Source organism: Phyllopteryx taeniolatus, chromosome 8 (assembly GCF_024500385.1).
Source record: "Phyllopteryx taeniolatus isolate TA_2022b chromosome 8, UOR_Ptae_1.2, whole genome shotgun sequence".
NCBI lineage: Eukaryota > Metazoa > Chordata > Actinopteri > Syngnathiformes > Syngnathidae > Phyllopteryx > Phyllopteryx taeniolatus.
Window position 1 is genome coordinate 8,037,937 of NC_084509.1, and position 18,948 is coordinate 8,056,884.

Consider the following 18,948-nt stretch of genomic DNA (forward strand, 5'->3'; position numbering starts at 1 on the left):
ATCGGCCAGCACTGCAGACACACAACTATTTGTAGACAACCAGAGGTCGCTGGTGAGCTGTAGCCTGACCCAAAGGATTTGGAGCAGGAGGCCGGGGTACACCCTGGACTGGTCACCAGTCATTCACAGGGCACATGTTTACAAACAACCATTCACACTCACTTTGACAGACTATTTAGAATCTTCAATTAACCTAAGATGCAAGTTTTTGGAATCTGGGAGGAAGCCACAGTACCTGCAAAAAACCCACACAAGCATGGGGAGAGCGTGCAATCTCTGCACAGGAGAGCCCGAGCTGCGATTTGAACCCAGAACCTCTTGACAGTGAGTCACCGCCACTTGCGCACCATCCTGGCTGAAAATTTTCCATAATGCATCCTCTTTAATAACCCACCTAACAATAAGTCAATATGGAAATGAGGTTGATGACTGTTGATGATAGTTACTATCTATTTAATGTGTAATTTACCGACACCAAATCCCATTAGAGAATTAAAATAATCTCACTGTGACTCTCGTTAAAATGTAAACAAATCATCTGCGCGTCACGTTATAACTCTGTGTTGCAAACCCACTTTGTGGCTTATGTTGAACACTCCCACTGTGTTGGCCTTTGTAATACAATGCTGCATTCTTAGCAGAGCACTACATACACATTAATCCTCTGCTGTACTCAACAGCTGAGCTTTATACTGGACTCCCATGGATATTGAACAATAATATGAAATGCTTCTTTTGTTTGTTTCCTTGCAGATTGTCCTCCAACCAGCGCGCCAGTTTTTTGCCCAGTTTTTTGGAAAGCCGACGCGTGGGCGACCGCAAGACTGTACGCAAATCAAGAGGTGGGGGGTCCGTACAGTAGTGTAGCCTGGGGTCCGTTAATAAGCGGCATGCAAGTTATCTTGTCTGGAGAAGCAAGGGGGGATTAGTATCATGTTAATGATAATGAGAGGTAAAAACAATGAGCACATTTCATGGTGGGATAATGGAGCGAGAATATCGCACATGATCCAAACACTTGACTCCACTCATTATTCACAATAAAGGCTTCGTATAAAGTTTTATAGCCGCTGCAAGATAGTTTCATTGCAAGTCGCTAAATAATTCAACAGCGGCGCTGAAGAAAACAGGGTAAATGAGCAGTTTTTGGCTTGTTCTTAAATCATTTGTCTGATATCTATACTACTGGGATTTTTTTACGATGATATAATCCAAAACTAATAAAAAAAAAATTGCATGCACTAACAACTCTAATCTGCATTAATTTCTCTTAAATTCTCATTCACTACTACCCTGAAACAGATGATACAAATCAAACGTTGTCATTGTAGCAGACATACAACAGTAATGCATCCAGAACAGTGCAGTGGGGGCTGGCTATGCAATAGCACAAAAGGCACATGTTATAAATGACAATAAATGAAAATGTGATAACTCTGTCGGATTTGTAATCGCTTGTAGAGGCAGCACTTAACATACTGTACAGTGTGTATGTGGCACATGGACGTAAGGCCCAGCAGAGGATGTAATTCCTGCGGCTTCTGAGAAAGCACGGCCTGCCCCCGGAGCTGCTGAGACAGTTCTCCACAGCGGTCATCGAATCAGTCCTGTGTTCTTCCATCACAGTCTGGTTCGGTGCTGCTACAAAAAAGGACAAACTCCGACTGCAACGGACAATCAAAACTGCTGAAAGGATTGTCGGAACCCCCTACCCACCCTTGAGGACAAGGGCGTGCAAAATCCTCTCGGACCCTCCCCACCCCGGTCACCAGCTCTTCCAGCTCCTTCCCTCAGGTAGGCGCTACCGATCAATGCAAACTAGAACTAGTAGACATTCCAACAGCTTCTTCCCTCTTGCAATCAACTTCTTAAACAGCTAACTTATAATTCCATTACAACAAGCTGGCAATTTTTTGACTTGAGTTCGTTGTCACATTTCTGTGGGGCCAATTATGTATTACTCGTGCACTCACTGTAGTTGTCTCGCCGTGCTGCACTATTTGCATATAGTGGCCACTCATGCCAGAGTAGCATCTTCTCCATTTGCACACTGATTGAGGAGTATCCGTAACTTTTGCACAACCAACATTGTCCCAGATTATCGCACTACTCGTCACTTTAAACCGTATACACTCCTTGAAGTCTCGGCGCCCTTTGCACAATGGTCATTGCACCGGACTATTGCGATATTAGCCATTCGAACTGAGGACTCTGCATCTTTTTGCACAATTGTTGTTTGTTGTTGTTTTTTGTCAATGTCTTTATGTCTCCAAAGTGTTCTGTAAATTGACTGTCTGTTGTCGTACTAGAGCGGCTCCAACTACCGGAGACAAATTCCTTGTGTGTTTTGGACATACTTGGCAAATAAAGATGATTCTGATTCTGATTCTGATCAGCAAACAAAAATGCCCCTCTAGATCCCACAAAACATTTCTGAAGCTTTTTTAAAAAATGGTTATAAACTCTATATCCCTTTGAATATGGGACATTTTAACATAATTTATTTTCAACATGAAGCTTGTTTAAATTAGCTTGTCAAGGACATAGAGTCACTCCAATATTCTTATTTCAAATGTCATTTTTTTTGGGTCACCCTGTCACCGCATGACAGCTAATACAGAAAAAAACAACAATCAACACAATGATAATTTCATTCCTCACTGATGTAATACCGCTATACCTAATAAAGTGGCAGTAGTAGAGTGTATGTTTTGTAGGGCCTTCACTTTACCCCCTTGCTTGATATTGAAAAATCAGAGTACTGAGTGTAATAAAAAAATAAATTAAAATAATGCATTAGAGACGGAACCCTCCCTTCTCTTCTCGTTGTGCAAACATCTCTTTGCCATCTGCATATGAAACCTCCTCATTGTCAAGTTTGACACGATTTGCACGCAGTGTTTGTCTTCAAATGGTTGATAAAAAAACCAAAAAGAAAATGTTTTTATTTTGGTGGCATCTTAACAGTGTCACTGTGAGCCTAAGAGGAATACGGCGTGCAAACATGAACCAGGTTGCATCTCGCACGCACGCTTGCCTCCCACAGCTTCGGGATGTTTTAATTTTCCTATTCAATGCATTATCTAGCTTGTTATGTAGATTGTTTTCCGAGTGTGTGCAGTGTGTATGAGATTTGGGCTTATTTGCTTACTGGCAACGATGCAACACTGCGATGTGAGCATGTGCAGCACCAAGAGGGAGAGAAACACAAGTTGTTCCAACACAGCAGTCTCACAGCGCAATCGCTCTCCCGCCTCTTTTGCACCCCGCCAAATTGCGACAGCCGCAACAGAAGAGCCGGCATTTACCAACTATTATATGTATACTGTATATGAAGTTAATATATGATATATACAGTTTGGTAGGCCTGGAATCTTAGGGACTTGTGTACTTCTGTCCTTAACGTTTTAGATTCTTCAGACATAGCGTTTTGATGTGCTCTATCCTGCCATTTTGGAGCGCCAGCTTTCCAGCATTGCTGCAGCGATCTTTCTTCGACTAGTGTATTTAATTTATTATGAAGCAAAGAAATGCACCGCACCATGAATTTGCTCGAAAACAAGCAATTTACCCCTTTTACTTTCAACCCAGACACTTTATGAACTAATGATGATGAACTGTGATGCAGCTACAGCCACTAAGTCAAGAGGAATTATGAAGAATTATTTGTTGTATGAATGTTAGATTTGGGATTTATTTATTTTTTGTCAGGAAGAAAGTTTGTTACTCTGGGAAGAACTCCAGTCGATTGGCCCAGTTTGAAATGACAAAAGAGAAACTGGAAGCATCTCTTTTTCTTAATAGCGGCGTGTCTGGCGAATGTAGCATTTCAGTTTTATGATCCACCTGCTCCAAAGACATTATCATATTAGTGCTGATGTGCACATTTGGATTTCAATTGCCATAAAAGCAGCGGGAGTGCTTTTACTCTGCTCATATATGGTGAAATAGAAGCTGTGTGGAATCAATCATTTGATATTGCACGCTGAGTGTTTGTGTGAGTGGCGCATTTTCATCAGGAATTCAATATTTTGAGGCATCAATAAGACTTGCGGGTAACACCCAGAGGAAGCTTCATTTCAGATCCAGAGCTTTCATTCCTTCCAGAGAAAGGGGAGATACTGTAAACAAAGTTTTGCTTCTGATCCCAGGCAAAGTCAATCATACTCAATAACACTCATTACTTCAGTGTTTGATCACAATCTAAGATGTATAATATATACATACATAAGTTAAAAGCAGGCGGAGTAGTTGTACGACTGTTAAGAATACCTGTACAGATAATGAAAGATTCCAGACATTAATATTCCTATTATCATCCTGTATGACAAGTTCGCTTTGTAAAAAGATTTGCGTTTGACATTACTTCCATTATGATATTTTTTCTAATGAACACCAATAAATTAGGCAACCCAAGATAAAAACGTAAAGCTAAACACCAGTGACTTGCAATTCCCCCAAATATACTGTACTTCATTTCATATCACTAAATATTGTTATCTTTAATTGCCATCGATGCTGATCTCTTATATAAACTTAGCGAGCTGTCTCTGGAGCTTTAGAAGCCCACGCCTTCCTTCCTTCCTTCCTTCTTTTTTTTAAATTGCTGTGAGATTTAAACAAAAAACAAAAATCCAATAGGTTTATTTTGTTGACTTGCTGAAGGCTGGATCGTTAGAAAAAGGTGAGAAAACTGAAACACCTGAGAAAATGCATGCCAGAGTTCAGTCAACATTTACACATTTATAAACCCTCAACTTCCAGAATTCCATTTCAAAATGGATGACAAGCTCGGATGTGATCACCTATGCAGTGAGAAATGCAATGCAAATCCAAAGTTGCTACTGTGAGGAGAGAACACCCTGCATGACATTGAGGTAATAAACTTGTGGCTTGGATTTAAATGTCCCATCTGATGCAATGTCAGGCATGAGTTATTGCAGGTACTGGCCGGTGGGTTTGGACTCGAATTTTCCCCTGGTTACAAAGACTGACCTCGGAGCGCTCGGCTATGCAAACCAGCAATGGGAGCGTTCGCCAAGTGACGGTAGAATAACATTTATATGAATGTCTGTTACAGAGAAAGGCCGTTTCACACTCCAAACAATCTTCTTAATAGCTCTCCTAAACATGCGACAGACGCTCATTATCTCAGAACAGCAGCTTTTCTTTGAGTCAGCTAATGATTCCCCCCCAGAAAACACACAAAACGCTCAAATGATTTTTTTAATTCCGGTGGCCTCGCACGAACTCCTGACGGCGGCTGTGGCGTCTCATTGCTGTGATCTGGTGCCATAAATTAGACGTTTAATCGTATCATTAGTAATCAAGACAAGAAGCGTCTTTCTGGCGCACCCTCTGGCTGGTGTGATGAAAGCGATGGAATGCAAAGTGGCGTGATGCTTTCTCTGCAATCCTATATTTGTATTTGTAACTTCAAATTTGGCTGTCGGAGCAAGCAAAGGTACTAACACAAACGTTTGAATACCTTCATGCTTGCAATGGAAGGAAAATAATGATGCACAGGCACTCACTGATCTTCTAACTGGCCAATTGAGAACATAGAGTGAGGGTTCTGACTAGACCACGACAGGGTGATGTAGATCGGGGGTTCAGTTTGGCAGTTTGGGCAATGTTTCATATTGATGCCCGTTTGGTTCTGATGATCTTTTGATTTGATGCTGTTTGATGATATCTGTGTTCTCATATGAGCTATGGCTGGCTGTCAGTGTAATGTTATTGAAGTCAAGCCCAGAAACAGCCAAGAAATAACTAAACAAAAAAGTTAAAAAGAAGGTGTGTTGTTCAGTTGTTTACACCAACACACTTAGAACTCTTTGTAATTGTTCACTCGGCCTATCGGACTGATTTGCAAAGCTCCTGCAAGGCTCTCTTTAAAAAACAAAACAAAACAAAAAAAGAAAAAACAACAACAAAAAAATGGTACCCACTGCATCCTTGCTGTTTAAGATATAAGACAAGCGACCCGGCAAGAGGCAGTGCCAGACATTAATGGAGCCCCTTTAATAGCATCTTTATGGCACTGTTGGGAAATGTTCCACTTTGTTCTTGTGGACCCGTTTGTCATTCCGCCTATGAATTTTTAATGACGACCACGAGAGTTGGAGATCAAAACTTGGCGGCATACGCAACAACTAAGTTTCTTGGAAGAGACATAGTGAGAAAAAAAATTCTCTTAAGGCGAAGCGCTCTGCACTTTTCTCCTCTGAGACTTGATTGACTGCTGGAGGATCTTCATGCTCCAACGTCGCCAATATTTACAGATTTCTTTAAGCGCCCCCGTGTTAATGTGTTATGGCTTGATGCGAGCTTGCATCCTTCAATTACCGTGCTCCAGTTACTGTACTTGTAAGAGGACCAGTTAATATTCTTGAACTGCTATTTTATCTTATCCATCTATCCATCCATCTGTTAAGCCAGCAAAAACACCTATCCACCAATCCAATCCATCCATCCTAAATTATGTCCCTTTTTTTTATTAATTGCTTTTTGTTCAAAATCCGGATACATTTCGATGTGGATTACTAATTTACAGTTGTTAACCTGGCTCGCCATTAATCCATCCATCTAAAGAATGGGACTTCTCATACTAATTTCTACAACCTTTTGCACAAATCCCTACTAACTTTAGAAGTAGACTAATGTACAAATGAGAATGCAACATCTTTTACAATTTATTGTTTGAATGTGTTTATTAGTAACCATTCGTTCATCTAACCATTCATTCAAAAATCTCACAGTTTTTTAACTAAATCTATTGTTGTTTTTGGACAAATCACGACTAGCAGCAACGTGACAAGTGGCCGCCATTGATGTGGAATTTTTGAAAAAACATGAAATGAGCACTTGAAACACCACTAAAATCCTCCATAGCAAATAAATTCATGAAAAAACAAATGTTTGGTAAAGTACATGACATATTCACATATCTCTTCTTGCAAATAATTTTCCATATGTGCTATTTAATTCACGTTGTTGGGGCAGGTGACACTGAAACATCACGTAGCATTTTGAGAAATCCCTCGAAATTTCGGCCTTATGAGCTTATAGGTGGATATTTCCTACTAAATTCAGAAGTAGACTCATGTACAGCTGATAACACAACATAAAACAAAAGTATTGAATTAATTGTGATTGGTGTCCTTTCATCCAACACTCACTCACTCACTCACACACACACACACACACACACACACACACACACACTCCCTCCCTCCCTCCTGGAATGCAAGCACCTGCAGAATACTGTATTCAAGTGATTGCAGGGACAATCCTAACCTTAAAATGGGGTCGATGTGCGAGCCGCAGCATATTGTTCAAAGAGGTTGACCATCAAAAGTTTTGACCGTTTACCAAATCTGATCCGGCCATTTGAATTCCATCCAATTGAATTTTGCAACCAAGGATGAGACCGATGTATTTGTGGCACTATTACTACCAAAGGTCAGCCACGCTCTGAGAAGCGACCGCCGTAACAGTCTGCCACAAATCTGCTGTTCAACCCTTTTTACGCACTCAAGGTTTTTGTTCCCACAAAGCAGGTGTGAAAACGCAGTGCTAAATGCTCACTGTAGTTCAAAATTATTTCCAGAAAGACTTCGGTGTAAAGTCTCTTTAAAAGTGCAATTGCTACCTTCCTAAATGTGTCACTGCAATGATTTATATAGTAACTTGCGCGTTCACATCACATTTCACAGTCTTGGCTCTACCTGTCGGCACTGCATGCTCAGACCCAAAAGAACCAATAGCAGGGCTGAAAGAGAGCCTATAGTAGAGCTATTGTACTGCAGCACTATATACTGTACATACGGTGAACAGTGTGAGGAGTATTTAGACATTTCTTAAATTGGGCCAACCTGTTCAAATGGGTTCAAATACAGTGAACTATTTGCAGTACTCATGGTTTTTTCTGTAGAACCTATCCTGAACTATTCACTGAAAAACTCACATATCCACATTTTTTTCCGAAACACCCTAAAATGCCACAAGATGCCGCAAAAGCCCTGGCTAATAGGAACGTAGGATTTGGTGTGAAGGAAGTATATTAAATGGATACATCTCGATTGTTCTAAGACCTTTGTATTTCCGTTAGAGGCTGAGCTTAGCCTTGGTTGTGAGGGGAAGTTAGGGAGAGTCTTTGACACATTTGTTTCTTTCTTTCTTTTTTTTTTTTTTTTTTGGCTCTGCTGAGTTGCTTTTAAAAATCCCAAGCTAACAAACATTGCTTGACAATTCTATTTTTGCAGTTTGTAAAGCGATGACATACACGCCAGAATCCTTGGACTTCCGGCGCATTTTTTTTTATTTATATGAAATAATCTGTAAGCCATTTATTTTCAAGGCTAATACTGTAAGATGAGTTTTACATTCAATTACATTTTTTTGACCTAGTTTGTGGTATACCTACAGTTTGAACTATTAATACAGGCAATTATGAACCTTTTTTTGGGGGGGGGGTCACTTTCTGGCCATTCACGCAAGGGCTCTGTCCCTTATACTCCCTGTCAATTGCGGGGGTTTACTGTACTGCAATACAAACTGAAGAGCATTTTGTTATGCATTATGAACACTCAACATACGAAAACTCAACATACATCATCAGAAATCATTTAATGGATTATTGTTTGAAGTCAAGTTGTCTTCTATTCATTTGTTTTCAAGCCAGCATTTGAATCATTTCTCAGTTCAGCCACTCATCTGATTAGTTTTATCTGAAGGGGAAAATGATGCTCATATATTGCCTGTAGAAAAGGTATTAGTAGTTTTTGTCACAGTGATAGATACTTTAGATTTGTTCTTTCTATGTGCTCCTATTTTCTGAATCCTCATTCATTCTTTTCTGTCTTGCCATGTTCTGTTTCCATTGTTGTCTGTTCCAGTTCACAGTCTGTTTCTTTTTATGATGCTCCTACTTTGACGAATTACGGCCTGATTTCCCGCTACCGATCAGTTAGCAAAGGCCAAAGGATTTGCACCAAAACTGAATGGATTCTTCTTTGTCTCATTCCCCAAGCCCTCCGTGATGTTTTAACGAAGTGGGTAAAATTGTATTTGCATCATCAACCACGGATTCTGTGACTGTGATGTGAAAATGAATGATAGTCATTTAGGAAGCCCGCTGAAGCTGGGCGCTGTTGCCGGACACACATAGAGGAGCAACTGGTTGTGTTGTGTGTTTGTATTATGTCTCTCACAAGCAGAGGTGGGTAGTAACGCGCTACATTTACTCCGTTACATTTACTCAAGTAACATTTTCCATAAACTGTACTTGTCAGAGTACTTCAAATGCACTGTACTTGTTACTTTTACTTGAGTATTTATGTGACGGAGGATCGATACTTTACAATGATCGACATGCCGTTCGCTACTTTAATGTATTCATTCTTGCGCGTACGCGTCTGTTTTTAGACTCCATCTTGGGCTTCTGCATAGGGCGCCCATCAAACGGGATCATTTTACTCCAATTCACCAATCAGACGACACAAGGCAGTCAGATGACCGCGACGTAGCCTTCGCGAGCCCATCAAAATTTTAAAATAAAGAAATAAAAATATCTGAAGTTACTCTTGTAGTTTTTTCATTGAGTACTTTCTTACTCAAGTAAATATTTGGATTGCTACTTTTTACTTTTACTTGAGTCATATTATTCTAAAGTAACAGTACTCTTACTTGAGTCCAATATTTGGCTACTCTACCCACCTGTGCTCACAAGTCATGCATCAAAGCAAAAAGGACAAGGAGAAGAGTTTGAAAGTGGAAACATCACCCACTCTGCGTCCGATTATATTTTCTGACTCAGCGGTGTCTCTTTCACTCCCCTCTAAATTGATTTGTTGGGAGGGATTTAAGTCGGCTATATCAGTGAGCCCCTGACCCCTCTCTCTCTCTCTCTCGCTCTCTCTCTCGGTGTGCGGGACATGAATAGGCTCACGAGGAAAAGAGTCGACGGCGAGCTCAGCACTTTTGTCCTATAATGAGATTGTGAGTGATTTAAGCAGAAGATAATTCTAGATTAAACATGTAATCCTAAAGCTCCAAAGGCAGACAAAGATACTCGGCAAGATTAGCTTGTCGGTAGCAGGAGGACTGGGGACACCTGCACTTCTTTGTGTTCTGTCTAGACATGACTGGAACATTGGGTGTAGACATTGAAAAGAACTCATTTAAGCACAGGATTTGTCTGAATTGTTGTTCACTTCCTAATTTAACTGCTGCATGTCTGTTTTCTCCTAGGACAGTTGCTCTGTGTTTTACCGTGTGTGTTAGATAAGAGCTCCTTCTCATAAATGACCCTATTGAAGCAGACAGCATGCAGTGCATGATTTATTTTCTGTTACAGTGGAGACAGGTGGTTTGTCATGTTTCCTGGTGGACATTTGAGCTTTTTCTCTTCGTTGCATCATGGTAATGGTATACACAATAACGGGGTTCTCAATGTAAATGTAATGTAACGTGACTAAATCATATCTTTTCATGTTAGACTCTTGTGCATGCCATAGGGCCACTTGCATGGACTCGAACCCATATCCTTCTGGCTCCGGATCTGCGGTGTGGGCCTCTGGGGATGGTCGGGGCGCTTCGAGTGGGCTGGGGGACTGCCCTGGGTCTTGGGGATTGGGTGGCGTCCCCCTTCCTGATTCCCCTACGGGATGTGGGTTTCCTCCCACATCCCAAAAACATGCACGGTAGGTTAATTGAAGAATGTAAATTGCCCGTAGGTGCGAATGTGAGTGTGCATTGTCGACCAGTTCAGGGTGTACCCTGCCTCTCGCCCGAAGATAGCTGGGATAGGCTCCAGCACGCCCGCGACCCGCGTGAGGAGAAGGGGTACCTAAAATGGATGGATATACATACGTATACATACAGACACACCTGTTAGTAAATTTTGTAAAGATTTGGTGGGAATTCAGTAAAAGAATTCGGCCAAACTCAAAAGAAATGGAAAACATAAAAAAAAAATAAAAACAGCAATTGGGTGGCGATCAGTTAAGGGTGTACGCCTTTTGCCCAGAGTCCGCTGAGATAGGCGCTGGTGTATGAATTCAATTTTTTGGGCTGTGGACAAAACACTGTTGACTGCACGAGTTGCGCTGTACTGGTTGTGCATTGGTAGCTTGGCAAGATAGTGATTAGCAAGTCCGCCTGGCAGTTCTGAGGTTGTGGATTTGAATTTTGTTATTTGATGAGGATTTTTCATGAGATATTTTAGCCCACAAAACATACACAGAGAGCATGTGGGGTTTGCATCATTCTATGAATATTACATGTAGGGAAAGTTGCATGTGATGCACTTGCAGTACAAGTGCATGAACGGGCTGTCCATTTGAAAGCAGGGCAGTGACGGTTCCTCACTGCAGGAGTGACAGGTCCACTGGGAGCTTAGAGATGGATCTAACTCCACTAATTGATCTGAGGGAGCAGCAGTGCTCTCAAAGGAGCCAAACTATTTTTTGCTTGAGTTATGTAAAGGGCCCTCTCTGTGTATATGTTTGTGCCCTGTGTGCACATTTGTATCTTTATTAACCACGCTGCAATCTGTCAGGGTCGATGAAAAAGCCCAGGCGGCGGGCCGTGTTTTTTTTTTCTGCAGTGAAGACCGAACACCTTGATTGAGATTTCTCTTTGTTGCCACCGATTGTTTTTGACAGGCTGCACAGAGCGTCGCGCCTCGCCATTGACAGCTCCTACTTTTTGTCAGTGTTACATTATATCGGTTGTTTATCATCCGCAGCAAATGCTGACTTTATGAGGTCTCTTACATCAATCTGTCCACATGACTATTTTCCCGACTCCTGAGGTAAAAAAATAAAATGAATAAATCTCAATCCACACAAGTAAAAACACCAGGTGGCACTATAACTCATCACAATTTCTAGCTAATTAGAATCCCAAAGAAAGACATTAAGTGTTGTCATGTAACCTATATCATTACAAATGGCAGTATGGTGGACAAGGGTTGAGCACATCTCTATAATGCTAACCCTGCGCTTCCATGGGTTTTCTCTGGATACCCCAGCTTCCTCCCACGTTCCAAAAGTGTGCGTTTTGAGATAGAGATGTGAGGGTGGTCACGGAACAAATTAAATAGAAACCTCCAGCATCCGCATTGGAGTAAATACACGCCAATAACCCCCCATGGGTCAAAACATATAGAAAATGTATATAGCATTATAGAGGATTCCAATGTTCATACAGTAGCCAAGTTGTGTGTAATATTCACTGATGAATTTGCACACGTAGCCGACTGGTATACGTTTGTCACACCCACGCCCGCACGCACTATTGCAGTGCTTTGCAACATTGATTCATCTTTTATGTGTTTATCAATTTTAATTCCATGGCGAGTGTATTATTCAAGTGCTGGTGTGCAGCGTGCATTAACCCTCTCATACAGATACCAGACAGGCTCGGACAGGACAGAGGTTGCTACCTCCTCACTCTGACTCATCATCTCTCATCATCTGTTCATGAGCCATGGTCTGTTTACTTGGCCTTCTCTATCTATCTTGTCAGCTCATCGCCACTGCCTCCATCTTCAGTGTGCTGTCATGGTCCTCCTCTGCTTGTTTACAAGCTGTCAATCAACTTCAAACTGCCTGTCGGTCTTTCTGTTGCTCTTCCTTTGTGTAGGCCTTGCGATTGGACGGCAAAGGGCCGGTGAGACGCAGAGAGCGGCTTAGAATTCCGCCGTCAGTCGGCTCCTCGGTCCTGGCTCGCAATCAAAAGCCCAGAACGATACGAGAGGGAGCGTCGGGGTTCCCAGCCGCAGAGACGGTTTCGATCTGTGACGGTGAGGAATCAACACGGGCGAGGGATAAAGCGGCGCCATGAAAGAGCGGCGGTGTGTAAGCGCCCATGCGCATATGCTCGCCTGCTTATCGAGCGATCAAAACGAGTGAAAACAATAGAAGGTGCCGAAGCGGTGAAAATGACACGGCCGACTTTGCCTTGGAAATCCCCCGGACAGGCCGCGTGGTCCGTGTGACAGGACACCCCGGACAAGGGCTGCCTCATTATAGCTTCGGTTGAACCTCCTTCCGATGCTGCTGCTTGTAATCCACCCTGCCTGGCGTGGGGCCTCGAGTCACAGCTCTGTCATCCCACTTGGAGCGCAGCATTCCCTCTACAGACAGGCCCTATTGTGTCACAGGCTATATTATCCTGTCGCCTGGTAGGACTGGCTGAGGTTTGGTATCGTATGGCTCAGGCTGTTTGTACGGCCGACGCGTGAGTCCGGTAGTGCGCATCTGCTGGATTGAGACTGACAGCCTGGCTAATGGACGCTGTTACTACACATGAAGCCTGACACATGCTGTATAAAGGAAGACTCAAGACAACGGGTGTAAATATTGCTCATTATTTTGGGAAGCATAGTGGAATTGTGGATAGCATGTCTGCTTCACAGTTTTGGGTTTGAACCTTTTGCATGGGAGTTCTGCGGGTACTCCGGCTTCCTCCCACATCCTAAAAACACGCATGTTAGGTTCATGGAAGACTCTACATTGTCCATCAGTGTGAATTATGTCCTGCACAGTGTCACGGTGTCCTGCGATTGGCTGGGGACCATTCCGGGGTGTACTTCATCTTTCGGCCAAAGTTAGTTGGGATAGGCTCCAACTCGCCCGCAACTGTAAACATGACAAGCACTACAGAAAAATGGATGGATAGAAACTGTCTTTCAATTCAAGTTCACTCCAGCCACTACTTTATACGTCAGCACAATCAAATGAGATACAATGCAAGTGCTGAATCATAAATGGTGCCGTTACAAAGATAATAAACCGCTCCTTCCGGCTGAAGAAAATGAAATAAATACAGGGTGTCTTCGATTTATGATTGTTCTGACCTGACATTCGAAGGTTATGAAAGGAGCACAGTAAACTAATTACAAGACTAAAACTAGACCTGACCCCTATTGTATGCATTTGACTATTGTGTTCAGTTGCTGTTGTTTAAGGAACATTTAAAACATTAATATGCTCTATCATTGCTACGCTACGCTCATAAAAGAGTTGTTTTCTTGCCTGACCGTGCAGGCAGTGTGAGTTCAATCGCTACTCAGTGACGGTGTGAATATGAGTTGGAATGGTTGTCTATCTCTGTGCCCTGTGCTTGACTGGCGAACGGTCCAGGGTGTAATTTGTCTTTCACTCATACCCAGCTCTAATAGGCTAATAAGATCACTGCAAACCTGAAAAGAATGACCAACACAGAAATTGAATGGATGTAATATCCTTTGGCAAATTCAACCAGTATTCATTCAATGCAGTCAAAATGGTTTGTAAATAAAATAACACCAAAAAACATAATGGCACAAAATCTGACTCAGTACCTTCATGCTGTATTCCCCTGCAGTGTACTTCCTTTGCCCTAGTTCTGTGGAATTATTTGGTTTTCTATAATCCTGTTTACTGACAAACACGTATAAGCTCTTACCAACTACCCCAAAAAAGAAAAAGAAAAATGGGCTCGATTTATAGTAGATGTGTTTTACACGGAACGCAAAAGGTCACGATCGTTTTCACTAAAGCCTGCGGGCCTCGGCGGACTTTCTCAGCCGAAACACCTTATGGGCGGTCCCTGGTGAACAAGCATGTCAGACGCCGATGCGCTCGCCTCCACCATTAAGTGCACCGGCTCATTATAGTCTCATTTAGAAGGGGAATCAGTCGTTATTATCACGGGATGAACAATACATCCTAGGCTGGACACTTATTTCACAAATATAGGAAAGGTACCGTAAGCCGTGGTAGGCTTTTTGGAAGAACATAACTTGTTTCTGTATTCAAACTAATTGATGTTGTGTGTGCAAATCAATTCATTGCACTAAATTAGCAACAAAATTTAGCACGAGTAAGCATTTGATTTGTATAACTATTGTTTTCCCTGTCTCAGATCTGTCCATAACTTAAGTCACTGACCTTTCCAAATTGATTTTACTCGCCGCAGTTTTTCAGAAAAATTCTCCTACACTTTTGTTTGTTATTGTCACCCTCAAGCAGCTTGTCCATATTTTCTTTTGTCAAGGTCCTTGTTTTGTCTTGTCCTTTTGCCTTTTTTAACCTTTGACTTTGTTTTGTCAGAAATGCCAGTCCAATAATGATTGAACAAAGCTCAGATTTCAGAGATTCGGAACATTTTTGCTTATTAATTAAAAGTAGGAAGGTACGTGTTCCATTTACACAACGTAATCTTATGACACGGTTTATGCCCGATAATTATCATTTGGCACAAATCCATGGTGCATCATGTTTGTCACCTTCAGGATTTCCACGGGGACATGTTTCGCACCTTCTAATGCCTCGTGGAAGGTATTTTCTCACCCTGGCAACACCTTAACAAACATCCAGCATGTCATAGTCTCACTCACATAATAAAGGCGATGCAATAACTGTGGAGTTGTGAACACATGCAGCTCAATGTCTGTACTAATAAGCAGTATTGTACCTGAACGAGTTCAATGAACGAAAGTTCATGAACTAGGATAAGGGGGTGGCACGGTAGACTCTGGCTGTCACTTGAAAGTGGCTCTGGATATTCACCCATCTTAGCTGATCAATTAATAGCTGGAGAAACTGTGTGGGGGTACTCATTATGTCAGCTAGCATCAATAAAGCATTAAAAAGAATGATTTTTTTCCCCCCCCATAATACTGTATGTTTTCCTTAAAGCAAGTCTCAGAAATCAAAGCTGGCTCTAAAAGCTCTATACCCCAAGCAAGCCAAGCTAATACCATTTATAGATGCATATTCATCATGACTGTGCCATTGTAACATTTCAGGATACACAGCTAGAAATGACAACAATTGTTGCTGTGCTTCTGGATGCTGCAGTATTGTACTCAACAGTCTCCACTTTGCTGCAGCAATCCGTTGCTTCTCAGTTGTTGGCGGTTACCATGACGCGTTTTGACTGATACGGTCAATGCAGCGTGGTTTTCTTATTTCCGGTAGTACTCTTTCAACTTTAAATGTCTATTTGAGTTCACCTCTAAATAGCATAAACATTGAAATCACTACAATGCAAATTGAGCTCGGGCTCATCTGACCCTAATGACTGGGCCGAAGTGATTTATCTGGATCAGTAAAAAACGTGTTAAGCCAGTCGGGTGCAACTTGCCTCCAGGTTGCATTTCACTGCTTCCACTGTTGCCAGTTCACATCAAGTCAGAGGTCTCCATAAATAAATAAATAATTGACAAGAGTGGTGCCGACAAAACACATTAAGCATTCAGTCCACTTCTGTCCAGTGTGCTAAATGATGCAAAAAAATAATAATTTATAAGCCGGCGCTTAGGGCGAATGATATTTCATTCGGCTTGTTTTTCCATTCCAATTTGTTGCATAAACACATCAGATAATTTTAAACCTTTAAGTTAAAGCAGAAATTCTTAAAAAGGGAAGTTTGGCCTATTTCTAAGAAATGTTTTGTCTCTCTGCATGTCTGAGATCTGAAAGTGCATCTGCAGTGAATTGTCTATTGAGTGGAGGCCTTTATTTGTACCAATGCTATTTTAGTATAATAGTAAACAATATAGCTAAGCCGAAAGGCGAAGCTCTCAATTTACCGGTCGATCTTCGTTCCTACCCTCACCTATGCTCATGAGCTGTGGGTCGTGACCGAAAGAACAAGATCCCGGATACAAGCGGCCGAAATGAGTTTCCTCCGCAGGGTGTCCGGGCTCTCCCTTAGAGATAGGGTGAGAAGCTCGGTCATCCGGGAGGATCTCAGAGTAGAGCCGCTGCTCCTCCGCATTGAGAGGAGCCAGATGAGGTGGCTGGGGCATCTGATTCGGATGCCTCCCGGACGCCTCCCTGGTGAGGTGTTCCGGGCATGTCCCACCGGGAGGAGACCCCGGGGACGACCCAGGACGCGCTGGAGAGACTACATCCTTCGGCTGGCCTGGGAACGCCTCGGGATCCCCCCGGAAGAGCTGGATGAAGTGGCTGGGGAGAGGGTAGTCTGGGCGTCCCTGCTGAAGCTACTGCCCCCGCGACCCGACCCGGATAAGCGGTAGAGAATGGATGGATGGATGGATGAGTAAACAATATTAGATAGTAGTTTTAGATAGTTTGCAGTGTTTCTCCGCTATATTGTGGTTCATCATTCAAGCCCCTGCTAATTCCTGTTTTCTAATGGGTGTCATGGGTATTTACAGGATACTTACTTACTGTAATGCCCTTGCGTGTGGGAAAGAAGAGCCACAGTCACCGATGAACCTTTCAGCCGTTAATTGAATGCAAGAGAAAAACACAAACACAAGGAGCACATTCACGCAGCTGACGGCATCTTACGCCCAAACATACGCTGACTCGCGCACATCAAACCCCCCCAAGACCCACCAGGCCCCGCTTTTTCAAGGCGCAGACGCTACAATATGTATTTTCGAGACATTTTACACTTGCAATTTGTGTGTGTGTGTTCAAATAGGTTTTCAATGACCACACTGTTTTAATAAGTTTAAGTTTGTTTTGAAGAGATTATTTGTTTCAAGCATGTGGGAGGGGAAAAACATTTTTTCTCATGATTTCTCCACATTATTTAAGATCATCTTTAATACTGCGCAGGAAAACTCCTAACATGTGGTAAGACTTCCAAGAGACACCCAAGACACTGCCTCAGTAGGCACTGCTGTTTTGGTTAGCAGCAGCATTCAAATTTGATGTCTGTGTGAACAATACCATCCAAGATTATTTTTATATTTACTACCTTTTTTTTTTCCTTGATGGTAAAAAGGGGATGTCTATTAAAGGGAGGTGTTTATTTGGGTGCATGAATTGTTGTTCGTCTGTATGTGCCCTGCGATTGGCTGGCGACCAGTCCAGGGTGTAATCTGCTTCGTGCCCAAAGTCAAATGTGATAGACTCCAGCGACCTCAATGACGACAAGACAAGCGCTATAGAAAACGGTTTGATGGCTGGACGGACGTTGTGCTCTGTGAGTGCAGCTGTTAGAATTGTCTCCTTATGTGACATATCCGCTGCAGGCTAAAATCCAAGCCTAATCTTATCAGTGCATGAAAAGCAGAGCGGCCCTGCCTCTCACTGTATCTGTCTTGACTGGCTTTGACTGAAATTTTCCTCATTCAAGTCCCTCCTAAAGTCTCTGCTACATGCATGAGAGAACGAAGGAGAGAGAGAGACACAGAGCGGGAAGTTGCAGATGCTTCCCAGTCCCGTAATCCTATTTCAAGTCAGACCTTAAATTGATCCTTTCAGTAACACCTAAGTGGCGTACCGTGCATCGGGCCGAACTTGAGCATTTGCCTCCACCCAACCCCCTCTCCTGATCATACTCAGAATACATAATTATTATCTGTCAAGATTATCCTGAGCGATTATCCTGTCGTGTTGGGGTGTGTTAACATTTAAACATTGGACATACAGATAGAACAGGCCTGAGCCACATGAATGAGAATGGAAGTGTGCGTTATGAGATGATACTCCCAGGGAGGAATCGTCCTCTGTCCCACGGATTAGTGCGATAAACATTGGGATTCTATCGTGTCTAAATGTTTGAAGAGTGTAAAAGTTAAAGAGGAATCACTGATATGCTGCACAAGGTACTGACTTTGTAAACGGCAGCTCTCAATCATTGTATCGGTAAGTAAAGGACTTCCTCTTCTCCTGCGGCGCCGTGGAAGATGTAACAGGGAGATAGGTTGGCATTTTAAAATGTCTACTCCTTAGCTTGGCTCGATCAGGCTTTTTTCCCCCCTCTCTGTTAGCCGCAACTTTTAAAATATGCATTAATGGATGTCTTATTTAGTGAGAGAGAGAGAGCGCATTTCTTCTTCACTACAAATAAATAAATGACTGCCTTGATCTATTTTCAGAGCGCTTATCTCAAACAAGATGGGATGAAAATCAATCAGTGGAACTTTGACAGAGCTTTTGCAGACAAACGCAAAGAGAAACGAGAGAAAAT

General features: G+C 42.4%; 1 protein-coding gene and 1 long non-coding RNA gene across 2 annotated transcripts in view; one reads left to right on the forward strand and one right to left on the reverse strand.

Moving 5' to 3' along the window:
* LOC133482047 (uncharacterized) overlaps nucleotides 1–18,948 on the forward strand; it is a 76,593-nt gene that overhangs the window by 52,303 nt on the left and 5,342 nt on the right. The window contains exon 2 of the long non-coding RNA XR_009789679.1: nucleotides 754–1,794. This is a non-coding gene — a long non-coding RNA (uncharacterized LOC133482047). The remainder of the gene's footprint in view (nucleotides 1–753; nucleotides 1,795–18,948) is intronic.
* Nucleotides 1–18,948, reverse strand: part of rtn4rl1b (reticulon 4 receptor-like 1b) — a 181,369-nt gene that overhangs the window by 28,734 nt on the left and 133,687 nt on the right. The gene's annotated exons all lie outside the window — the stretch shown is intronic.